At 38.8% G+C, this 23,142-nt stretch overlaps 1 long non-coding RNA gene across 5 annotated transcripts in view; it reads left to right on the forward strand.

The window, feature by feature from the left end:
• LOC110401589 overlaps positions 1–23,142 on the forward strand; it is an 85,121-nt gene that overhangs the window by 26,214 nt on the left and 35,765 nt on the right. For 4 of the 5 annotated variants that reach the window (XR_002440450.1, XR_002440453.1, XR_002440451.1 and 1 more), the window contains one exon: positions 7,043–7,216. This is a non-coding gene — a long non-coding RNA (uncharacterized LOC110401589). Of the gene's footprint in view, positions 1–2,751; positions 2,880–7,042; positions 7,217–23,142 lie in introns of those variants that run through there. The other variant, XR_002440454.1, reaches the window with a different exon arrangement.

The raw sequence follows: 23,142 nt of genomic DNA on the forward strand, positions 1-23,142 counted from the left end.
AGGAGTTGTTGGTTCTCATCTTAGCTATAAGTTGTTTCAAATTCTTCTGTTATATCAAGTGTAGGGCTGAAACTGAAAATGGTGATAATTTGGTAGGAATAAAAAAGGGTATCAGGCTCTCTCTATTTGGACAAAAATGATGGATCAATCATGCAAGTTGCCAGTAACTTGATTCCGCTATGAGCTGTGAGTGAAACCTGATGTTCAGACACTTGTTATTGATCTGCTGTGGTTTCTCTTCTGATTAAATGCCAATCATATCCTACTAAAGCTGGACAAATCCAGTGTGTCTTTGTTGTACTGCTTATTGCTCTTCATATAATATGTTGTCATCACTGCTAAGATTGAGGCACTCATTGTTGCACACATCCATTCTGCTGACTCACATCTGTCTTGCAAAAAAAACCTTCTGCTAACAACTAAGTAAAATAAGCCCATATATGCGTTGCATATTGTTTTCCTTTTTGGATAAGCTAAGCAATATAATTTCACTCTGACCTCTGGATGACTTTGATGTCCTGATCTTTCCAGAAGCCATCTTTCTGAGAAACTTCCTTCAAACAAAAAAACTATTTTCAGTCTGAGGGTGTAGCTTATGTGTATAGGACTGAGGCAGCTGTGAACAAAGGAAAAACAGCACTACATTGAAAAATTAATATTGAATATGTCTCTAATTAAAGTGACAGCTAATGCAATATGAAACAGTAAAAGAACCAGAACAGTTACTCAGATAGACTTCACTTATCCATGAAGTGATATCATCAATATCTATTGATGTACACCCCAGCTAACTTTGTGACCGTAACACTTTTCACAATGAAGAAGGTTTCCATCTGTCTTTAAAAGACAAATAGGTGTTTTCAGGGCTTTTAAAAGGGAGTTTGGTGGAACAAGAAATACAGGGTTAATATATTGCTTGATTAATTTTTTCAGTTGCTACTAAATTATATACTTTGAGTGAATCTTTTATTTTCTTGGAGATTTTTCCTCAGAAATTCCCAAATTTGGACACTCAAATTAATATGGATAGAATTTTAAAGTGTAGTCTTCCAGATGTCTTTGAAAAGTTGGACTAGACAACTTTCAAAGAGCCCTTCCAACTCAAACGAGTCAATGATTCTATGACTATATGTCAGTCTGGTTTTGCCTCCTTCCTCCACAACCATCCAAATCATTGCAGGGGTAGCAAAAATCACCATTTTTTGAAGGTTATGAGTTAGCATTTTCTACTGTCTAGGTTTGAATATTTGCTTAAACCTCTAATAAAGCATCAAAAGTAGGATGGGAAAGCTGTTGTCACTGCTTCTCAACCACACCAGGACAAAGCCATTGCATAAATTTCCTGACTGTATTAATGTCTCTTGCAAAGTAGCTATACCATCAAGCCAAATTAATCAAGTCAAGTTTCATCACTCATTAACCCAGTAGCACAGTTACCACTGTATCTTAACTCTGCAGGTGGCTAGCAAAAATTTCAACTACTAAATCTAGATGTGCAAAAGAGATAAGTTAGCACATCTCATCCTCTGTTGCCCAAATAATTACAGTTTCTTCTTGTTTAAAATTAAGGAGTACAAAATCGGCTTATATTCACAATCTATTTATGTATGTCAAGTCATCATCTCAGGCACAAATTAGTTTGCTTACATCTCTGAAAAGCCTCCAATCTCAAGAATTAGTATGCAAACCAGGTGAAAATTCAGCATTTGCAAATAGCACTCTCATGGGGTAGTCAAGCCCAACAAAAGCCAAGTGCATTCGAGGAGTACTTTCAGACTACCAGAACGAGCAACATTAGAGCTGGTTGAGACAAAGTCATCTCTGGTTCTGCGTTTGTTAAGCTCTCTGCTGTGTAGAAAAAAAATAAGACTACAACTGATGACAGGGCTGTAATGCTGGCCTGTTCCTCAAATCCTTGCGCTAGAGGGAAAAGGAAAGAACACAGCGCAGAATACTGTTGAGAGTTCTGTTACATAATACTACAGACGCTGTCCCTAGCTTTTGGGTAATCACTTTTGCTTTTAAATGTATTATTTAGCTATGAACATCCTAGCCACTAACACTGCCTTCATAAACTCACTGAAAAGCAAATTAACCTTTTATCTCCAGAATGATATATTAATATGAAAATCAATTCAAACCTGTTTGCTTTGGTTACTCTGGCTTTTCTACACTTCCCAAGCTCAATAGCAACTGTCTAGTTACTCCCTTAAATGAAATTGATTTTAAGAACTAATTAAAAAATCCCTATCATATAGCAAGTGACAGTCTGGAAAGCCTTTTATTACTTCATCTGTTTTATCTAATTGCAAAACAGAAAATTTAGTTATTGCCCTGACTCTCCCTTCCTGACCTTGTGTTAGATCCACAGGTGGAGGACACCAGTGCAGATTAATAGGAACTTGAGCTCCTACATACCTCCTAACTGGTTGCATACCTAGCCCTTAATGTTCCTGGGGATGTCTTTAAGGTCGTTTTTCCAATTCTTGCTTTTATCAGAATCAAACTTCTTGTTTCAGGTCATAAATATTATTTAGCACCTGTTCACAAGTGGCATGCATGAAATCATGCTCTCACAGGCCTTTTATCACTCAGGGAAAAATTCATCCACAGAAGAAAAATCCACAAAGATCAAAGGAACAAAGTTAGTGTGCATTTGAAAAATAGAGGTAATAGAATATGAGTGCTGTAAGGGTATGGACATACAAGGTAATGGGAAAGGTGACATAGGATTTTTCTTTGTTCTCACTTTCCTGCAGATATAGGAGATGCAAAGGAGTGTTTTTCTTCTGCTTGCCAGGCCTTGTGTCCCTTTGAAAAGAATTTCATCACCCTACTTTATGCTATCACATCATCTCTCTCACCAATAGGCAAATACGGTTAGTGAAAAGCCATTTCTTCTTTCTATGATTTTTTTTCTAGACTTAAATGATGTAGCTTTGGTTCTCCCTCCCACACTGCAATCAATGCAAAATCCTCTTTTGTGAGAAAACGGCAGAGCAAGAGGCAGCTACATGCGGTTTCACTAAGGAACAGGCCTTACAAAATTAAAATGCACATGGACTTCTGATAGCAGCAAAATAATTAAATCTGCAGTAAAACATTGACTCATGTGGTACCTTAGCAAAATGTCAAATTTCATGGTGGCATAGAATCAATTCTGTCCCCAGGCTCTCGGGAGTGTTGTTTTAGGCTCTTTGAAGGAGATTGAAGTATGTTTTTTAGGACATTTTCAGATACATATAAAAGAGGAAAAGAAGAAAGCTGAGAGCCTGTGGCAAAGGCTGAAGGTTCCTGCAGTAAGAAACAGTGAGGAGAGCTCTGTTGCAGAACTACTGCCTACCTGCAGGTTCAGGGACAGGATCCAAAGCCACATCCAAAACCACAGCCGCAACTCTGGGACACCCCCACTGATTAATGCCCTGATTTTGGAGTTGCCAGAGCACTGTGTGCAACCTTTTCACGTCCCCAGAGGTATATGAAGGGCTGATCTATTCCTTAATGGATGATAGCAAAGCTCACATCAGCTAGGACACAGAGAAAAAAAAGCTTTCTTCAGACAGTGCTCAGAAGAGGGCGGATCTGTAGGGTTTTTGTAGGGCACATAGAGGACAGAGATGTAACAGCTATTTTCTTTTAAAGCATGGCCAAAGGAGGAGGAGGCTCCACTTCTTACACAACAGCCTTGTTGTATGGGCAGTCACCTCACGGAAAGGAAAATGAATGCTATTCCCTGCACCATTTCAGTGCTTTATATGTTTTACAGCAAGGAGATATTGGATAAATAACCTTAAAAGTGAGGGACCTTCTCTTTGCTTTTGGCCCAGTATATGTTCTGCAGCACACTTGCTTTCTCTGTGACCCAGCATATATTTAACTTTTTCTTACAAAGGGAAACATGAGGTCTCTTCTCATTCCCTGAGAAGAATTCCTACATTACAAAGCCTGCAAAATATTGTATGCTGCAGAAGGGGAATTGTCAGAGCTCTCCTCCCAGTTCCCACAGAGGAATTCTCCACTGCAATGTACAAGTGTGCTCCCACTGGCTGCCAGCACAAAATTCTACTGCCAAGGACATGTAGAAATTGTGAGGAGAGTCAAGTACATGTGCACATCTGGATCTATTAATGAGGGCTGCTGCAAAGGCAGTGCCTCCTATTTTATTACTTTAGCCTGTGACATCAGAGGCAGATGTTGGTATTACGTCTATTACGTCAGTAGAGATTGAACCTTCTCACCAGTATTCCATTACACCTTGTTGCTGTGTGACAGATGGCAGCAGAGGGGCAGTCTGACAAAATGGTATCTGTCATGGAAGTGCATATGAAGCAAAGATGTGTCACTGAGTTCATCCATGTGGAGAAAATGGCACCCACTGACATTCACTGAAGCTTGCTGAATGTTTGTGGAGACCAAACAGTGGATGTGAGCACAGTGAGGTGGTGGATGGTGTATTTCAGCTGTGGTTACAGTGACAGTGGGTCATCTCTACAGGTGCCAATGTTGATGAGTGCAGCTCTTGTTCATTGCTGGTGAAAATGCACAGCTAATGGTGGGGAGTATTGAAAAATTTTGTAGCAGAGAATTTTCTCTATCAAATATTGTTATTGTGCTCTGAGTATCTGTTGTAGTTTCCACGAAAATAAATAGGATACATTGCTTTTGGAGTGAGCTACATAGCTGTCACCTGAAAAAACAGCCCATCAATTTACCACTTTAAAAGAAATTATTACTTTTTTTCCAGTGTGTACATTTATGAAGGGAACACATAATTCTTTCCAGAAGCATAATTTTAGTATCTGTGACCATATTGCTGGCCTCTTATCTTCTTGTTCTACCACTCGTGATGTGCCCCAGGTCAATGTCACTCTAACAGCCATATAGAGCAGTACAAGCTTAGCACAAGCTTTGAGGTATTTTTATGTCTTTTTGCTCACTAAATATGTACTCTGTTTTTCTGAGGTTGTTTAACTGAGCTCCCTAGATGAAGCAGTTAACGTGGGTCAACATGAGTCCTTCCGGGACGAGCCGAACTTGACTCATTGACTCATCATCCCCACAGCCTGCAGGATTAAGATGTGGTGTTCATCTCCTTGCTGAAATTCTTTAGTGTCATGGGGTTCCTTTCAGCATTTTCAAATATATATGATAGCCTTGCTAAAATCAGCTCACTATGAACCTCCTTCTAAAAACACACTCGGTTTCATTTCTAATTACTTTACTCCAATTCAGTCCTATGTTATTAAGAATGCCTGCACATCACCTTTGCCCTCTTAAATAGAAAGACCTCCTTCAAACTTTCAAAGTACTTAGCGTCCCCTGCGTAGAGTGGTAAAGAGGGTGAAATGGAATATATTATGAAATGTCACACAAAGTGAAAATTGGATGAACAATTGGTGAACTAATAATAAGGTTGCAGCACTATTTCTTCAGAAACCTTTAATTTTGACATCAATAGGAATCATATGTATCTCAGTGTGAAATAACGTTATAGCTTTGGTTGGTCTTATGATAGCAATGCTTAGAAAACATAATAAAGACGTCTATGGCACTATTAATGGAACAATTACAGCTGCAGATGAAAATGCACAGAAGTTAGGATAAGAAATGTTACATTAGCTAATATATTTTGTGCTTTCATATTGTCTTCTACGGGAGGCTATTGAAATCTGGATCTACTTACAAAAGTACTGAATGACTGCTAGCATTACAGTAGGCGCATTAATCTCCCTCTGCCTTTGTAGTCGATGGAGAGGCAGAAGCCTCATTTTGCTGCTCCAGATAGCCCTCTTTCACAAGGCAAAAGTTAGCCTGTGTGAATTAACCCTTCTAGCTCCCCATGCATTAATTTTCTGGATAGTTTAATGTTATTACAACTAATCCTCACTATTTTACTTCCTGATATCTGCATGTGGACACGGAAAAGCCTTATTTTGCATTAACAAGAGCTCTTGCACATATCTTACTGCATTGTTGCTGTTGTTGTTTAGCTTTTTGTTTTACTTTGCTTTGTTTTGGTTTTGAGAGAAAAAGAAGGGGAGCACTGTCTGAATTTAATGGCAGTTCAGCTTTATAGGCCTCAGCACAGCATCCATCAATAAAATTAAGCATGTACTTAATTGATTTTTGGAATATGGATGGATTTAAGCACATGCTTAAATGCCTTGCTCACTTGAGGCCCTAATGGTCCATGCAAACTTAAAAGTTCACATCTCATTGAGACAGATGGAATGCATAATCGTAAATTCATCAGGACAGAAGCTGCTGCTCACAGTTTATAGACAGCACCTTTTAGTATTGTCCTCCCTCTCTGGCTGGGTTGTCTGGATCTTGCCATAGTAAAACAGCAGCTGTAGAATAATAACTGGTATTTCTCACTCCGATCAGTTCAACAGTTTCAATTTTCCTCACTATTATTATTTGCACTTCTATAACTCCTTCTCCCCGAGGTATTTGATAGCATGATGTCAGTGCATTTGCCACAGAGTAATATTTTTCAATGAAAACTTGTAATTTACAAAATTAGCAGAAATTAGATGGAAGTGAAAAAAAAAATGTAAACAGAAGCATTAGAACCAATGAATCCACCAGCAATGTCATGTCTGTAGATTGTCTTTCCTAGGCATGAATTTAAGACAATTTTTGTAATGTTTCAAGGAAACAACTTCTGTCTCTCACAAGACTTGCCTGTACAAAGGGACTTTGCAAAAATGTCATATTTTTGGTAACACTAGCAAAACCCTAGAGGTATTTCTCCTGTAAATTGTGTTCTGATAACGCTATCATTTTCAGCACTAGTCCTTTGTGATCTGACCTGATGGTTAAGTGGTATCAATCTCCATTGCCACTCCCATTCATGGTTTTGCTGTTTGCAACTTTCTCCATGGTTATGCTATGTATTAATGGTAGCAAGAAATGGAAAATTAACAGGAAGCTCCCCATATGAATACCAAAGTGGTCACTGCATTGATATAGGTGGTTGAGGAGCACCATTTTGTTTCTTCCTTTGCATCTTCACTGTTATATTTTCTGTGTGACACAGTGACAGGAGCAGATTTGCAGTGAAGAGCTGCTAATGCAGAAGGATCCGTTCCGGATGTTCTCCTCCCATCTGTTATACAGTGCAGCAGCTCTTCTGCATCTCCTGGGACGATGCATGAGGAGTCAGAAAAATTGTGGTCCTTGTGCTGGGAATGCTGTGACAAGAAGTTTGAAGGTAGGAACTTAAAGTGTCTTCAAACCTCCTTGTTTTATCCTTATTTATTCTCATTCATCTAGCCAATGTGCATTTTTTTTGCTTGCACAAAATTGTTGCAATGGCTAGTGCCGACTACTATCCAACAAGCTGCTAACTAACCACTGAAACAAACCTTTCCATGAGCAGCAGCCCAGCAAAGACTGCTGAGATACAGACTTGAGTCTTGTTTGTCTATGTGATTTTCTTGTATCTGATGACTGAGGTTATGATTCAGTAAGAAATCAGTATATTCTGTGATGACTTATCCCCGTCTTGGACCAGAAAAAATGTGGGAAATGATACAAAAACCTTTTTTTGGAAGGAAGGGGGAACAGCCAAAGTACAATATTAGAATAAAAACCACAATCCCACATGCCATTCCTTAGGAAACAAGCTACAACATCTCATTAAATCTAATGGTGGTGAATGTGCGCTGGATAAGCCAGCAACAAGGTTTGGACATATGATACTTTTTAAAGTAGAGCACACATAACAGTCCCAACAGTGGTTGCCTTTGATTACACAGGCTTTGCACTTAATAACTTTTTCTTCTCTCTGTATATCAGAGCTTCTAGGTTTGTTTTGAAGCATGTTAGATGATGGAATTAAAACTGCTAGAGGCTAAATGAGCATGAAGTACTGTCTGGAGTGGTGAGAGCCAGAAAATATAATTCCTAGTCCTTTATTATGAATGTCACTAACCTATACAACAGATGTTATATAACTATTTTGTTATCACTATGATATAAAATTTTCCAGTAGATGACAAAAGAAAGCAAAGTACTTAAGTACAAAATTACTTAAGTGTTGAAATTCATGTTTACAGTAAAAGCCTAAAGAAGATAAGTCTGTTTCATATCTTTAAGAAACGTGAAAAGATATTATACAGGAAACCTCTGTGATCATGTTGATCTGTAACACAGTGTTGCCACTGCTGGTAACAGGCCCTAAGCTTCACAGCAAGCTTGCAGGATGTCAGGACTTGCTCCATCTGAACTTCCCTTGACCTCATGCAGCCTTGTGTTAGTTGGGTTAGTTGCGCCAGCAGTTTCTCAAACTGATTAGGACTTCATGTCTAACTTGCTTTGCTTTTGTTTCTTTCTATGTGGTACTGCCCCTGTTTTATCACCCTAGCACAGACAAACAAGAGCCTGGCAGGGTAATGGTAGCCTGGAAAAGGGGAGTGACAGGGTGCAGGGTGAAGGAGAACAGGCATGGGGTGTCAAGATGTGGGACGCAGGCTTGGCACCAGAGACCCTTTGGCTATAAACAACTCACCTGTGATGAGTTAAAGAAATGCAAACCTAGGGACAGACAAAACATTTTTAGGATTGCAAAGCAAAAAGATACTAATGTTTAATGTACACAAGTCGACTTTATACAGTACATTTAGATATAAAGTGGAGATGCAAAGCAATGAAACAAAGATAGGTGTAAGAGTGTGTTAGGAAACATGAAAGTGAACCTCAGTAAAGACATGAGTGTGATATTTTGGCAGAAGACTCTAAATGCTGGTAACTCACCATTAACACCAACACCAGGATGAAACCTCTGCCATCAGGGTTAGGACAAGCAGCAAAACGGTGAGCTTAACATTAGGAAAAGGGGTTGAAACTAAGTGTGTGTGTAAAAATACAGCTGTATTACTATTATTATTACTGAAACATTTTCTACATAGATTTTCTTTCTATAACAATTATATCTTGGCTAATAATGATCCTTGGATTAGACCATTGAGGTTTCAATTGTACTAATCATAAAATTTTGGCTTTACATGTAAGCCGTGCTTCCTCTTTACCCATAAACAAGGTTTTTAACTACATCAGGAAGAAATGTTGAAAGCATGCAGCTCTTTCACTCTAGCAGAAAACAGAATAGTAAGATCCTGTGGTCAGAAATTGATGTGAATGAAACAATCAAATGGTATTTCTTATATGCTGCCAGCAATAATAAACAAATACAAAAATAAAAAGCAAAGTGTGCAAAAAGGAAAATGGTCTTAATAGGGGAAATATTAATGAGGAATTCAGCATTTCACTGTAGGAGTTTGTTTTGGCAGTGTCTTTTTTGCCAATGGCAAGCTTCAGGCAAGAGGGAAATAATGCACTATAGCTCACGGAAATAGTCTGCCCTCCCTTACTTCTGCATTTGGCGGGGTGTTGTTGCTACATGGCTGGCAGCACTGTCAGGCTCCCTGTTTATGCTCCCACAAGCTCTGCAAAAGAAGCAGCGCTTGTCTGGGCTCATGGAGGTTTTCCATTAGGAGAGCGGAGGGGGAGATCATCTACATTCTTCTTCACTCTCACTTGAGCTCAGAAAAAAACAGCTCTGTGCAATGTTCACTGAAAGACCTTGACTTTTCAGGGGCTGCGAAAGCTGTACATGAAATGAATTTTTACTACCAAAATGGATCTTGTTATTTGGAGTGTTTTAGGCTACAAAGCAGCAAGTAACTATTCTTTGGAGAGGCTTTATAAGAACATGGGATGGAAGCAAAAAGGTTGCATTAATTTATGCTTTCATAATATTGAGAATGTAAGGAAATATATTTTAAATAAGAATTGACATAGGAGACCTCCATGATAACAACTTATATTGAAGGAAATCATTCTTATACAATATATTTCTCAAGGCTCATAAAAGATAGCGATAGCAAACAACATTATGCAGTATCTAGGAAATTCTATTTACTTAAAATGCTTTCTGCTTTTATTATTATCCAGGCTCATTCCTTCAGTGAAAGTTCTGATTGCAGCTTGAGTAATGTGTATGATCTCATTACAACACAGCTGTATTAGCAAATCTGATACTGATAGTTCCAACAATGGCACCTTTCTCTTATTATCTGTCACTTGGCTGCAACAAGAACTGAGCAAATTTCCTGCCATCAAATTCTGGCAGGTGGCTGGAAATGAATCTAATACACTGTACATATCCCACATACACTCTATTGCACTGAAAAAAAACCCACTATGTTCAATATCCTGACATTGGCCAGTTTGGAGCACAAGCTGAAGTATGGGCAATGTTTGGTAATGAACAGGTTTATGTGATGCTGGGGAGTGTGTGTGTCATCATGTAAGCCATAATGAGGATACGCATCAGCATGAATCTTTTGACAATTATATTCTCAGGTAGATCGCAGAAAGCTTTCAGCTTTGTTAATTTCTAACAATCAACAAAGCTGATTCTTCTTATCTCTCCATCACTTCTCTATTGTATGTTCACATCCAAGGCCATCTAGATTTTGCCTCTGGAAGGTCACAGTGTCACTTAGCTCTGTGGCATCACAAATATCCAAGCTATATACTCCCAGATTTTGGTGTTGTGAAGAGAGAGTGAAGCAAGAAAGGCTTTCTCTTCTTTGTTCTTGTGCAGCTGTCCTCTGATGTTTTTTTTTTAACTTAATTCCTTAGCTATCCTCTACTTTTGTAGGATTTGACCATACTGACAGCTACAACAGGGGATGCTGGGATAACTGCTCACAGACGCTGCACCAGAACAGCCAAGCAATAGAAAGCAAATCTTTCCTGTCAACACCGAGTTAATGGTTTTGTAGTCTCTTAAACTAAGATTTATTACGGAAAATATCCCAAAATCTCGCACACAATAAAACAAGATAACAGTCTAAGTAGGGAATCTCAGAACCCACAAGGTGAGCAATAAAAAGACATTAAAAGCTGGAAAACCAATATACTTCTTGAGAAGAAAAGGTCCTTTTCTCCATGCTTTCTTTCATATTTAACAACTTTCAGTATTTCTGTGCTTGAGACAAAGTGTCTTCTTCCCTTTCTTCTTTTTGCTGTCCTTAAGGAGGTCACTTTTTTTCTGTTGTTTCTGAAACTTGCCACTGACCTACTCTCTTTTGCAGGCAGCCTCTTGTTCTCTTCAGGAGTCCTCCAAACCCAAACCTTCAGGTTTATCCTTGCCCCCCGCCTCTCCCACCACTTGTCCTGCCTTCCAGATGGATCATCATTGTGGCTTGCTTGGATGTTCTAAGAGTGGGTTTGATTTTCCCTCCTCCTTTCAAGAATGTTCCCTTTCAAACCAGAGCAGTCACCAGGAGCCTTTTTCTCTCCTATCCTCCTTCACTCAATTCCTGTAATGATATAGCACCACATAAATACAATATACCATTGCGTAAATGCCTTCTCAGGAACTACAATCACAGCCTGGACTATTCTACTAATCTGTGGCAAAGGCACGCCAAACCCTGCTTGAAGGGAGCACTCCATGAGGTCCCCATATCCTTAATTCTTCTGATTCCATAACATAATTTTTGCCTCTTGGTCTCTGAACTGGTGATAAATCTTGGTAGAAGCATCATGCAGGCAATTTTGCATAAGATTTTTTCCCAACTCACTATACAGACCTGATGAAATGGATAATTTCCATTTTGAGAATGTTAACATTTTTATAAAAGATCTAAAAGGTATTACAACAATGTTGTTGAAGAAAAATGAATGCTTTATTTTTGTTTATGAATGCACATCTTGATGAAATCCTGTTAGTAGCTAAATACTTGAATTACACTATGAATTAATAAAATCATGAATTTTGTATGTTTTCTGGAAGGTCTTTCTTGTTGCTGATTGCCAGCATTCTTAGTGGAATGAATCCTTCTGCCTGAGGTTGTTACAGTCTTCACAGCTGACATCTCAAAGTAGCCTATTTATTTCGGAAGTAAAACAGATTTAATGAACCGTGGGAAACACATGATTTTTCAGAAGTGACCATAATGATAATGGTTCATAGATAATAACAGGCTATTTACCTGTGCCTGAATTGCTTCAAATTTATTTCCTTCAGACAATTTCCCAACCTAAGCTAGAGTAACAATACGATAGAGCCATAGGTCCACAAGCAATTTGTTAATTAAAGTTAATGTTGCGTATTGAGCAGTCACATTAAGATCATAAGTCTTTTCAAAGAAAGCCCAGTCAGCTAACCAAACAATTCTCTAGTTCTAACCAACTTAAGAGATGAAGTATTTTTCTTTTCTTCAGCTGCCCACAGTTCTCCTAGTGGATGTGTAGACTCATAACTGACATATATTCAGGATTATCCATTCTCCTCTGGAAGGTGTAAATCTTGTTTCTCTTGACACCTAAGTTATTGGACTGATGTACTTACCTAAGGGAGTAAGGAATTCCTTTACATTCTTATATGAACTAATTTAGATTTACGTGTGACCTCCTCAAGTAGGATGGATCAGATAAATGGGTGACTACTGGAGACTACACTGGAGTTCTCCTGCATACCAAAAAATTTCTACCCAGAAATTACTGAATTCCAGGAGTGAAGAGAAAATGGACAGTAGCCTGGTCTCACTTAGGTAAAAATTTAAACTGGTACACAACATGACAGCAATTGTGGAGTTAACATGCATACATACGTGTATTTATGTAAGAGTTACACCAATATGTAATGAAGAAAAAATCTGGAATAGGAAATTAATTCAGTCAAGGCAGTTAGATATCCAAGGTAGGTTTTCTGTGAAATTTAGATACTTAAATCCAAGAACACAACTCAAAAAACCCTAGAGATACTCCTGGCATCTGAAAGGCTAAGGGTACTCGGGATTTCACTAGAAAGATCCCTGGTGCACCCAATCATGTTCTAAAGTGACAACAGCAACATCTCTGTCCTAACATCCATTTCTGTATAAGAATGAGCCAAGGCTGCTTCCTCTTGATTCCAGAACAGTTTTGTAATTTCCTTCAGTATCCATAAATTCAAGACACTGTTCTCACTGGTCTTCAGAACTGAATTCTGTCTTCTGTCATTCCACATCTGCCCCCAAATCACATGGCTTTGTAAGACACTAAATAGTAATTGCTCCTCCTCAGAGGGTAGATTTGGGTGTCTTAGCCTGTGAGACCAAATCTAACAGTTAGAGAAGCTCAGTGTCATTGACTTCCTTTGAGCGGGCAGAATCTGAGCTTGGGGGATCATTCAAGTGTTTTAATAACTGGTCTCTAAAGTCTTCCATTTAATTATGCAGCTGAGCTTGGATTTTCTTTATTTTAATATGTTTATCTACTATAAATATCAAAATGCATAATATAGTTTTTACAAAAAAGCCTGCATTTCAAAATAAACAGTAGAACTTACAGGACAGAATATGAATGTAAAATGTTTTTAAGGGAGATTTTTGGCATTTATGTAAGCAAAAATGGAGATAGAGAGCTGCAGTGATAATTTCCAGTGAACCAAGTAATTCATATAACTTTTTCACACTCATCCCACATTTTTGACAGGGTAGTACTGCATCTTCTGTAAGTGGATAGTTTTGATATGTGCAACATTTCCAGTGTAACAATGTATCAGTTTCAGGTTGTGATGAGAAAAAAATTGCTTTCAAATACCATCGGTTCAAAAGTGCAGCTGAAATTTTGAAGTATTAGTTTCACATTCTGTCTAAGAAAACCTGGAGAAAGAGAAGCAGAGAGAAGTCTGCGGAGAAAATTCCAATAAAAATAAGATATCTATCCAGCCAGACACATGGTATTATATATATATATCAATGTAATACTGTGTGCATGACAAATATGGTAACAGAGCACTAAGGCTGCATGGACCATCAAAAGTTTGGAAACAGTCAAGTTAAGGTTGCTCACTGTGTAACTGTGTTGCTTAAAACACGTTATGCCTTTTTAACTGCAAAATCTCTCTGCATACTCTTTATAAATACAGTAAATATTTTTTTAACACAACCTCAGGAAAATTGAAATGTTGTTTATTCCTCTAAGCATTTGTGGGTTTTCATTATTGTAGTGGTGCAGACATGGACTCTCAAGCTGGTTTTTAGCCTTTTCTACCATTGACGTGGCACAGAGGTGCCATAAACCAGACAACATCACCACCACACTTCAGCTGTCCTCTGTATCTCCTTCTGCTGTGTCTGATATAGATGCTTTTCTTATGCCTCCCTCCCTCTGTCATTTCTGCATATTTAAGTAAGAAGAAACACAGCAGTATAGCTTTAGAAATGGGGAATTAGAGCCAGCAAGGACTTTCCTCCATTATTACTCCTATGTTCAACAAAAATGCAACAGCATTTCCTTCAAGACTTTGTATGATTTGCCTGAGGTTCTCAGCTCAGCATTGCCATCAGTGGATTGACTCCACAGCTACAACACAGCTACAAGTCTGTCCATCTGCAAACTCAACCACTTGTTAAATATGTAACTTTTAACTGCTTATCTGGATTTTTAATTGACAAAGAACAGGCTCTCTGAGCAAGGTTCCTTGAATTTTCACACTAGTGATTTGTATGGGTCCTAAGCTGTCTTTCTCAAAAAAAGTACACATCATCACAAATTCTGTACCACAGAAAAGGGGACCAGTCTATTGCACTCTTAAAAAAGATGAAAATAAAGTAAGGTAAATAGTTAAAACTACAACTACTCCAAACCCTTTGACACCCATCCAAAACTACTAGTATCAATGGACTGACAACAGAGTTGTCTCGATACAGACCTCAATGCTACAAACAGCAATCTAACTCTGAGGGTCCAAAAAATTGCTGGAGCACCTTAAGGAGAGACAAAAACATTTATGATAACTTGAAAGATGCTCAATACATTCATGTTCCAAAATGTCAGTCAGCCGGGGGGATAAAATCACAGCTGCATACATACCAATTCCCTTTCCAGTTAGGGATCAGGTAGACACCTTGATTTGGGTGCAGTTAATAACTTTACCATCTCCAAAAGATTGTCAGCATTCACCTGGTAGAGAGCACTGCCCTCATACCTGAAACTGCTGAGCGGGACATGGGTGCTCTTTTATTCACTGCAGTGTTAAATCAGCAGGGTTCTCTTACACAACCTTCATCCACAGTTTAGGCCAGTTTGGAAGTCTTGGCACTGAAGCACAAGAGGAGCAGCCCTGGTGACGTTCTGCCAGGCCTTCTGCATGTTCATGAAGCAGAGCAGAGAAGCAGAGACAGACAGAGAGGGGTTCGGATACTTGCAAATCAAAGGCATTTGTATGCCTTCATTGTTTCTGCTGGAAGCTTCTTATTCCCACACTAGTTTTTTCAGAACTGAGGCTTCAACATTAGCTTGATTCTTACATGTTCTCTGTAATGGGTGTGCAGAGGATTCAAACCACTTTACTGCATGGCTGACTAAGAGACTAAGGCAAAAGGGGCACAATATAGACTGTTAGTATGAGGTGGAAGCAACAGAGTAAAAAACATCCTCATATCTTTCCAGATTCTATTTCCTTTTGGAGGATAGCATAAAATTCTTACCCAGAGTGATGGTTTTAAAGCTGAAGAAACGCAACATGATTCTGTAATGCAGCTCCCTGATAATTTTCTTTTAAAAACCTGAGCTCAGCTTAATAGATTTCTGTTCTCAAGTTGTGCTAGGACAAATAGAAAAACATAGCATGTTAAAACTTCAGAGTGAGATCAGCAAACAATATGAAACAAAAAAAAGATTTAACTGGAAAAGTCAGGAACTCCAGCAGTTTTATTACAAATAGCTCAATTACATTGCATAATTCCCATGATTGCCACAGACCTCATTGATTATTCACAATGGAACTGCATTAGGATACTGATAACGAGATGTTTATTTTAATAACTGCTCTCTCTGTAGATGTACTAGTTTGCAAAAGCACTAGGTTAAGAGTGCTTCAGTTAAGTGACTCCTGAATGAATTTAACATAATAAGGAGGACAGATGGGCTTTCAACCCTGTAGCAACAATAAAGAAAACAAGACACTATTGGAGAACAGATCCTTTCACGCTGTTCTTTTTGCAAATACAATGTACTGCTTTTCAGCACATTAGCTATTTCTGGTTAGGATAGTTATATCACATAAGGAACTAAGAGTTTGAATCAATAAGGGTTAGACACTTCTGACACTTACGTTAAGCAGTAGCTTACCCCAGAAAGAACAATTTTCCATGTTTCTTTAACACCTACTGTAATAAAAGGAATTGCACTGAAAACAAGATAATAGGTACCTTCAGCAACAGTTGCAGAGCCTAGCCTAAAATTAGTGATGAAAATAATGGGTTTTGATTTTTACTACTGCTTCCATGAGAAATTAAATTCTCCCTACCTGTTCCTATTTCTCATATCCACTTTGCAGGCAAATATCTGTTCCCTTTATTGCCACCATAGTATCACTTAGATGGGCACATTTCAATATGTGAGCTATTACCCAGAGTAGAAAGCTCTCCTGAGAATCCAGCTGCAAGTCCACTTCTATGCTCAAAGTCATTATCGCTCTGTCTGGATCCAAAGGCATTTGTAACATCTACAAACCATTTCAGCAGCTGAAATTTAAAAATCCATTTCAAATACAAAGGTACTGTAATCTGTTCAAAATGATTAGATTTCACACAACTACTGAACTATTTTGACAATTTAGTCCTTAAAAATCTGTACCAATAACTATATTGCAAATACAGAAGCATCAGCACAGCACGATGCAAGTCTCTGATCTCAAGTTAATCTTTAAAAATAAAATGACCTAGAAAGAATTTATTTGGCTTCTTATATAGCTGAAGGTTTTGTATTACATTCTGCAGACAGGAAAGGCCTAGAGAGTATTTCATATTTCTCATTGTCACTTCTGTTGAGCCATCCATTACCCTCATTAATCTTACAATAGACTCTGCCCAGCATCCTCCCGTGTAAGCAAAACTCCCCTGTTGGGAAACCTGCATGGGACACATGGTATAACTTCCAACATTTGGGCCAATACATCACACATGATAAATATGAAATTTTTTCCAGACAGTTTTCAGAGCCATAGCCCCAGACAGATTATCCCAGTGAAGCTTTGGGAGAGCCCTTTGGAAAGAGTCCCCAGTTTCCTTTTCCTGTTGTCTTTGCTTAGTCTCTGTTGGAGCTTGAGGAAATCCATAATTTTCCATGTCCAGCTCTTTGAGCTCTGTTGGCATCAATGCTGCTCCACAGACCTGCTGTTTTCTGGATGCAATGCAATGGTGTGTGGGTGACTGTGAAGGGAGCTTCTCAAAGGATGGGCCCTCCATCACCATTCAGCAGGCTTATTCATTGCATTTGCCCGCTAGACAACACAACCCCATCCCTACCATGCACAGATGCTTACAGTCCAGATGTAATATTAATTCCTGGCAAGAAAATGATCATACAATCACAGAATTTTTGGGGTTGGAAGGGACCTTTAAGGTCACCTAGTTCCAACCCCCCTGCTGTAGGCGTGGACACCTCCCTCTAGACCAGGTTGCTCAAAGCCCCATCCAGCCTGGCCTTGAAGGCTTCCAGGGATGGGGCATCCACAACCTCTCTGGGCAACCAGTTGCCGTGTCTCACCAACCTCACAGTAAAGAACTTCTTCCTATTATCTGGTCTAAATCTACCCTCTTCCAGTTTAAAGCCATTTTCCCTTGTCCAGTCACTACATGCCCTTACAAAAATTCCATCCAGTGATACAAGTGGTTGACTTGTAGGAAAGGAAAAATTGGCTAGAGCTATAGAAAAGTCTTTTTAAAGTAAAATTCATGCATAGGTGCATATATATATGTGGGTATGGATATGGATGTATAATGAAAGGAATTAGAGAAGATGCTGTTTTTATATACTCACATCTGACAAATGAAAGAAATGTGTCACATTTATGTCTGTCCTGTTAATAGAAAAAGGGTTATAATGAGATTCTTCTGATTATTGCAATCTGTCCTGCTTTCACATAAAAGAAATTATGCCAAACATGTAATGAATATATTTGAGTGGGTGCTTAGTCACTTTGAACGAAGTTATCTGTCCTGCTTTGCAAATACAAGCTATGATGAAGGGAAATGTTCTTTTCTAATCTTTTCTCCAGGACAGAAAAAAAAAAAAAAAGGCTCCCACTAAAGCTAATGGCAGTTCTTCTTCTTAACAAAGACCAAGGAATTAAACTGTACAAGGACTGATTCAGATTCACGATATCTGTTTTAAGAACCATGATCAAAACTTACTCATTTCTATAGAGATTTTCAGTCACGGGTTTTTTTATTTTAAATCTTAAACTCTAAGAGATTCCCTAGAGACTCGAAGTTAACATACATTGTAGAATATAGAACATATGTAAAATATTTTTATTAATTTAAATTAAAAATAATTTTCTATATTTTAAATATGCTGCCTTCCTATTATAGCAGACAAAAAAAAAAACACTCTATTTTTTGTATAATTCTGTTTAATATCATCTGCTTTTTTTCTTTCTGATTTAACCCTACCCAAATCTCTCTCTTGTTTGCAAGAAGATGTAATGACAATTTTCAGGAAAAGGCACAATCTGAAAAATAAGGCCAGTCCTCCATCAAGTCTAAAAGATTAACTACCATATCAATATCCCTGGCATTATTTACAAAGAGAGTGTCTCTTCAAAGAAAACGTGCAAGACCAAACAAAATTAACAACAGCAGAAGATCTGTATAGAAAATAAGTGAGAGGGTGTACCTAAATAAAAAAAAAATCCTCTGCATTATTTTGCTTAATCCCACATTTCTACTCTTGGTGTCTAGCTCATTTTTTTCATGTTTCTACAGAAACTTAAGCTGGTTGGATACTCCTCCCCTCCTTCGCTTCAGTTATTGGAGTAATAGGTTCCTTAACAGGGATATGAGGACAACAATAATAGTCTGTTTCACCACACAGTCCAAATTTTAATTATTAAGATATGGAAATTCTATCTTTACACCCAAAGCAGGCCTCATTTTTATAATCTTTAACTATTTATTTCCTAAATTTTCTCTTTGCCTGAATATGGCACTTGCTTCCTCAGGTATGTTTCTCAGCCCTTCTGTCCTCTGCTCTTTGTTTTATGGCTCCTGCAGACATTGCTTAAGCAAACACTTTAACAGGAGGAAATTTGCCTTCCATGCTCCAAATATATAAAACAAAAAGTTGAAGGAACTCTAGGCTTGCTTCTCCTCTTGTTTTCTTTATACCACAGCCTGCTTGCAACATGGATATAAGTGTATAAAATTAGGGAATAAAATAGCTCTTGAAGAGCAGGAAAAAGCACAATTTGTTGTTCATAAAATATCAGAAAGCTAAACACATATTTGTCCTTGAAGAAAGCAAGGGAAAGGAGAAAGACACTGGATGGAATTCAGGAGGTTGAGTTCAAGTTTTCTTTTGATTTTCAAGTTTGCCTGAAACAGAGTTTGACTCTCAGTGCTGCTGACATTGCATAACATGAACCCATCAGCGAGGTTTAGATGAAACCTAAGTAAACAGCAGAGGATTTCATGCTGTTCTAATACAGACCCATGTGAAAGCACAACTGTTCAGAAAAGTATGTAATATACTTCAAGTATGTGGGCCTACAAACCTCGAGAGGCAACGCTGCAACAGTTCTAGCTGAATGACTTCTAATTTGACACTGAAGAGGCAACCTACCAAGTAATAGCTATGAAAACTGCACAGGGACAATAATTCAATGCACTGTAGCTGTGTTTTAAGCACAAGGAGAGCTGCTGTGTATTAGTGCTAACCTTAACACAAAGCTTACCTTGCCATCAGATGATTATTCAGTTTTGTAACATACATGATCCAAACAAAACACAAATCGTAGGACATGTTGTAGAGTAAGCATGAGCATCTTTGGCTCACCACGGTGCATACATTAAAACAGAAAGTAGAAACATCCGTAGTGGGAGAAGTACCATGAATAGTAAAACAATTTTCACACAGGTCACTGCCAAACCACACCAGATCACACTGGAGAGGTAAATTCCTGGCCAAGGATCATAATTAAAGCCCTGTCCCATTATAAACAAAGATCTTCCTTCCCATATAGCACTTACCTATTCAAAGAAATGCTTGAGTGGTAGTCTATCACCACAACAGCTCAAATATAAAAGCAAGTTTTATGTTTGTTTTCCAGAGATAAAATGGATTTCAGCAGTATCAGCCCAAGACAGAGCAGGAAATAAAAATCTTACCTGGCACAAATTCCTCTAGACCCCATGAATCTAAAGGCAAACATTAAGGAGAACAGTAATTTATTGGTGCTGTTCTGCACTGCTATGCATAAGACGCATAGTTAATTCCCAGCCCTTTGCTCTGCAGAGACCAAGAGCTCTTAAACTAAGATGTCTCATCACTTCAGTAATGACATCTCTAGAGATCTCCACCGTAAGGTGGATGGGCTACAAAATCTGAGGCGGTGACTGATTCTGCCTTTCTTAGTCCAAATGCAATTTCCTCAAAATAAGAGCACGAGAAGCTGATGCAACATGATGTTACCAAAATTCTTAAACATATGTTTAATAATGAATGTGTGAGATGTATTAATCATCTATACCCCTCTGGTTTTGAGAGGTCCTTTGATAAACTTGTAGCACAGGGGTAATAAATTAAGAGGCAGAAAAATTTTGCATGCTTTGCGTAAAGAAAGTGAAAGACATAAAGGACAGAAAAACACCATAGAGATACAGAGAAAGCCGTAGATACCTTGCAGTATAATCAGTTTACTAATCCAGTCATCAGTCAGGACTAATAAGAGCTGAGTATTTTTATTCTGCAGTGCTTCAAATCTGGGTCAGTCAAAAAAACGGTCTCCGTGCATCCCGTAACCGCCAGGTTTGACCAGTAGAGGGAAGCATTGTCAACGCGGTGAGCTCTCAAAGCGGGAATGCAGCTACTGATGGTTAAAGAGAGTAAAATCCACCCAGCAGTGACGCCCACTTTGTTTGTAACAGAATCTCTTTACACACTACGAAACTTCACAAATGCTCAGTACTTCTGTAAGTCAAGCAAGATCATATTTATGATGGCTTGGTAGTAATATCTCTGATTTGTCCTGAAAGCGCCTAAGATATTTTGATATCCAGAGAAGGTTAAAAAAACTACTTGGAGAAATGGCAAGCTGCTTCCAGGCTGTAATGTGCACATCCCTATGCAGAAGCTGCACGTGTGTCTATGGAACCAGGGAGCAAGGTGAGAACAGATCTCAGTCACTCAGGGTTTCTAAAGCTATGCTGGGTAGCTGTACTCAGTCAGCTTGATGTTTTCAGTGTAAGCTTGCCAGATCTACCGAGAAAGAGCTCCATGTTTGATACACCCCTGAAATTTAATCTTCATTGCTCATGCACCAACCAAGTTCTTGGCACATACGCGCATATGTACATGCCTGGGAAAATCTTATAGATATAGATGTGTGTAAAGAAGAGAGTAAGCAGTGATGGGGTTGCAGCAGTGAAAAGAAAGCTTTAAAGGATATTTGCCCCAGAGGAAAGAATCAAGTGCAATGACTTCCCTATATTTTCCCATACACTGGACTGTGCTTGAAGACGTAAACTTGGTCATTAGAGTGCAAGCCACTCTCCAACACATACCTGCATATCTTTGCCATCACATACTTTCTATTATAAATAACAGTTACACCTGGCTTTTGCGGCAGAATTGAGACTAAAAACTCATAAAATCAGCCAGCGCTGTGCAAACAGCTTCAGCCCCCTGCAATCAATACTTTATGGATAAGTTGATGCGTACACTCTGAAGAAAATGAAACAAAATGTACCATGTCAGTTTACATAATCCAAGAGCCGATAGCTTTCATTTTCTGAGCCACCAAAACAAAGATATAAAGTAAGGAGATGCAGAAGCTGGAGTTTAGTGTTGGTATATTTTGCATAAGTTTTCCCCCAAAATCTCAAAGCTTTTTAAAGCAGGGGAAGAAACAACTAAGAATTTCATAGCATTTCATACACAGGCTGAAAAAAAAAATGTGTAGGTTGGGGAAAATACCACATAAATACTCTTCTTTTAGTATTATTGTGGCTGCCTGACAGATAAGTCACTGAAAAGCAAAAGCTTTCAGTTTCTGTCATCTGAATTTACCTCAGGACTTCAGTTTTCAGCTTCATTTAGGTTTCTGGAACAAACACACACACACAAAAAAAAAAAAAACCCACACATAAAAAAAAAACAAAATTAGCCTCCTCCTCAGAATAAACAAACAAACAAACAAACAAACAAGGAGGATAATCCTAGAACTTCAGATAACCAGCGTAAAGCCCACACGGTAAGACTGTGGTCTCACAGTTCCCTGTTTACCTTGCCTTTGTGCCTTGGTGGTTCATGAACATGCACAATCATAGAAAGTTTGTTCTGTGAGAGCTCTCCAGGATTCCTTGTTTAAGCACCATGAGTTTCACTTGCAGGTGGTAGCTTCCACGAGTCACTGTCACCTTTTTGTGTATGGCTGGATGTGCAAAAATTGATGGCGAGACTGGAAAATATTGGCTTGTATTTCGCAGTGAATCATTCCCTATTCATATTTGCTCCAGCCCTCTGATCATCTTTTTGGCTGTCCTCTGGACCCCCTCCAACAGCTCCGCATCCTTCCTGCTCTGGGGGCCCGAGGCTTGGACACAGTACTCTGGATGGGATCTCCTGAGCGGGAGAATCCCTTCCCTCTCCCTGCTGGCCTCCCCTCTTTTGATGTAGTCCAGGATAAAGTTTGCCTTCTCGGCTGTAAGTGCACACTGCTGGCTCATGTCCAGCTTTTCATCCACCAGGACTCCCAAGTCCTTGGCATAGCTGCTCTCGAGGAGTTGTTCTCCAGGTTGTAGACTGTTGACTACTCTCTTTCTCATCCAGGGCATCAAAGTAAACCCCTAAGCTTTGCTGAAATATGTTTTTACTAGCACGGTGAATGCCCAAGGCATTTAATAGATGGAACTTACCATCTGGGGGATGTTGTGGTGAGGGTAGTGATCCTACCAGGAAAGAGAAGTTAAGAGTCTGCTTGGAAGGTCCATCCTTCAACCCCATTGAACTAAGGGCTGAGAAAGAAGAAAGTGTTTAACTGTAAATGGAGATGTCAAAACTGACAAGGAGAAGTCAAACTGTCACTGCAATCAACACTATACCAAATATTCAAAAACACACTGTTGCTGG

The sequence above is a fragment of the Numida meleagris genome, chromosome 1 (genome assembly GCF_002078875.1).
Source record: "Numida meleagris isolate 19003 breed g44 Domestic line chromosome 1, NumMel1.0, whole genome shotgun sequence".
Taxonomy (NCBI): Eukaryota; Metazoa; Chordata; class Aves; order Galliformes; family Numididae; genus Numida; species Numida meleagris.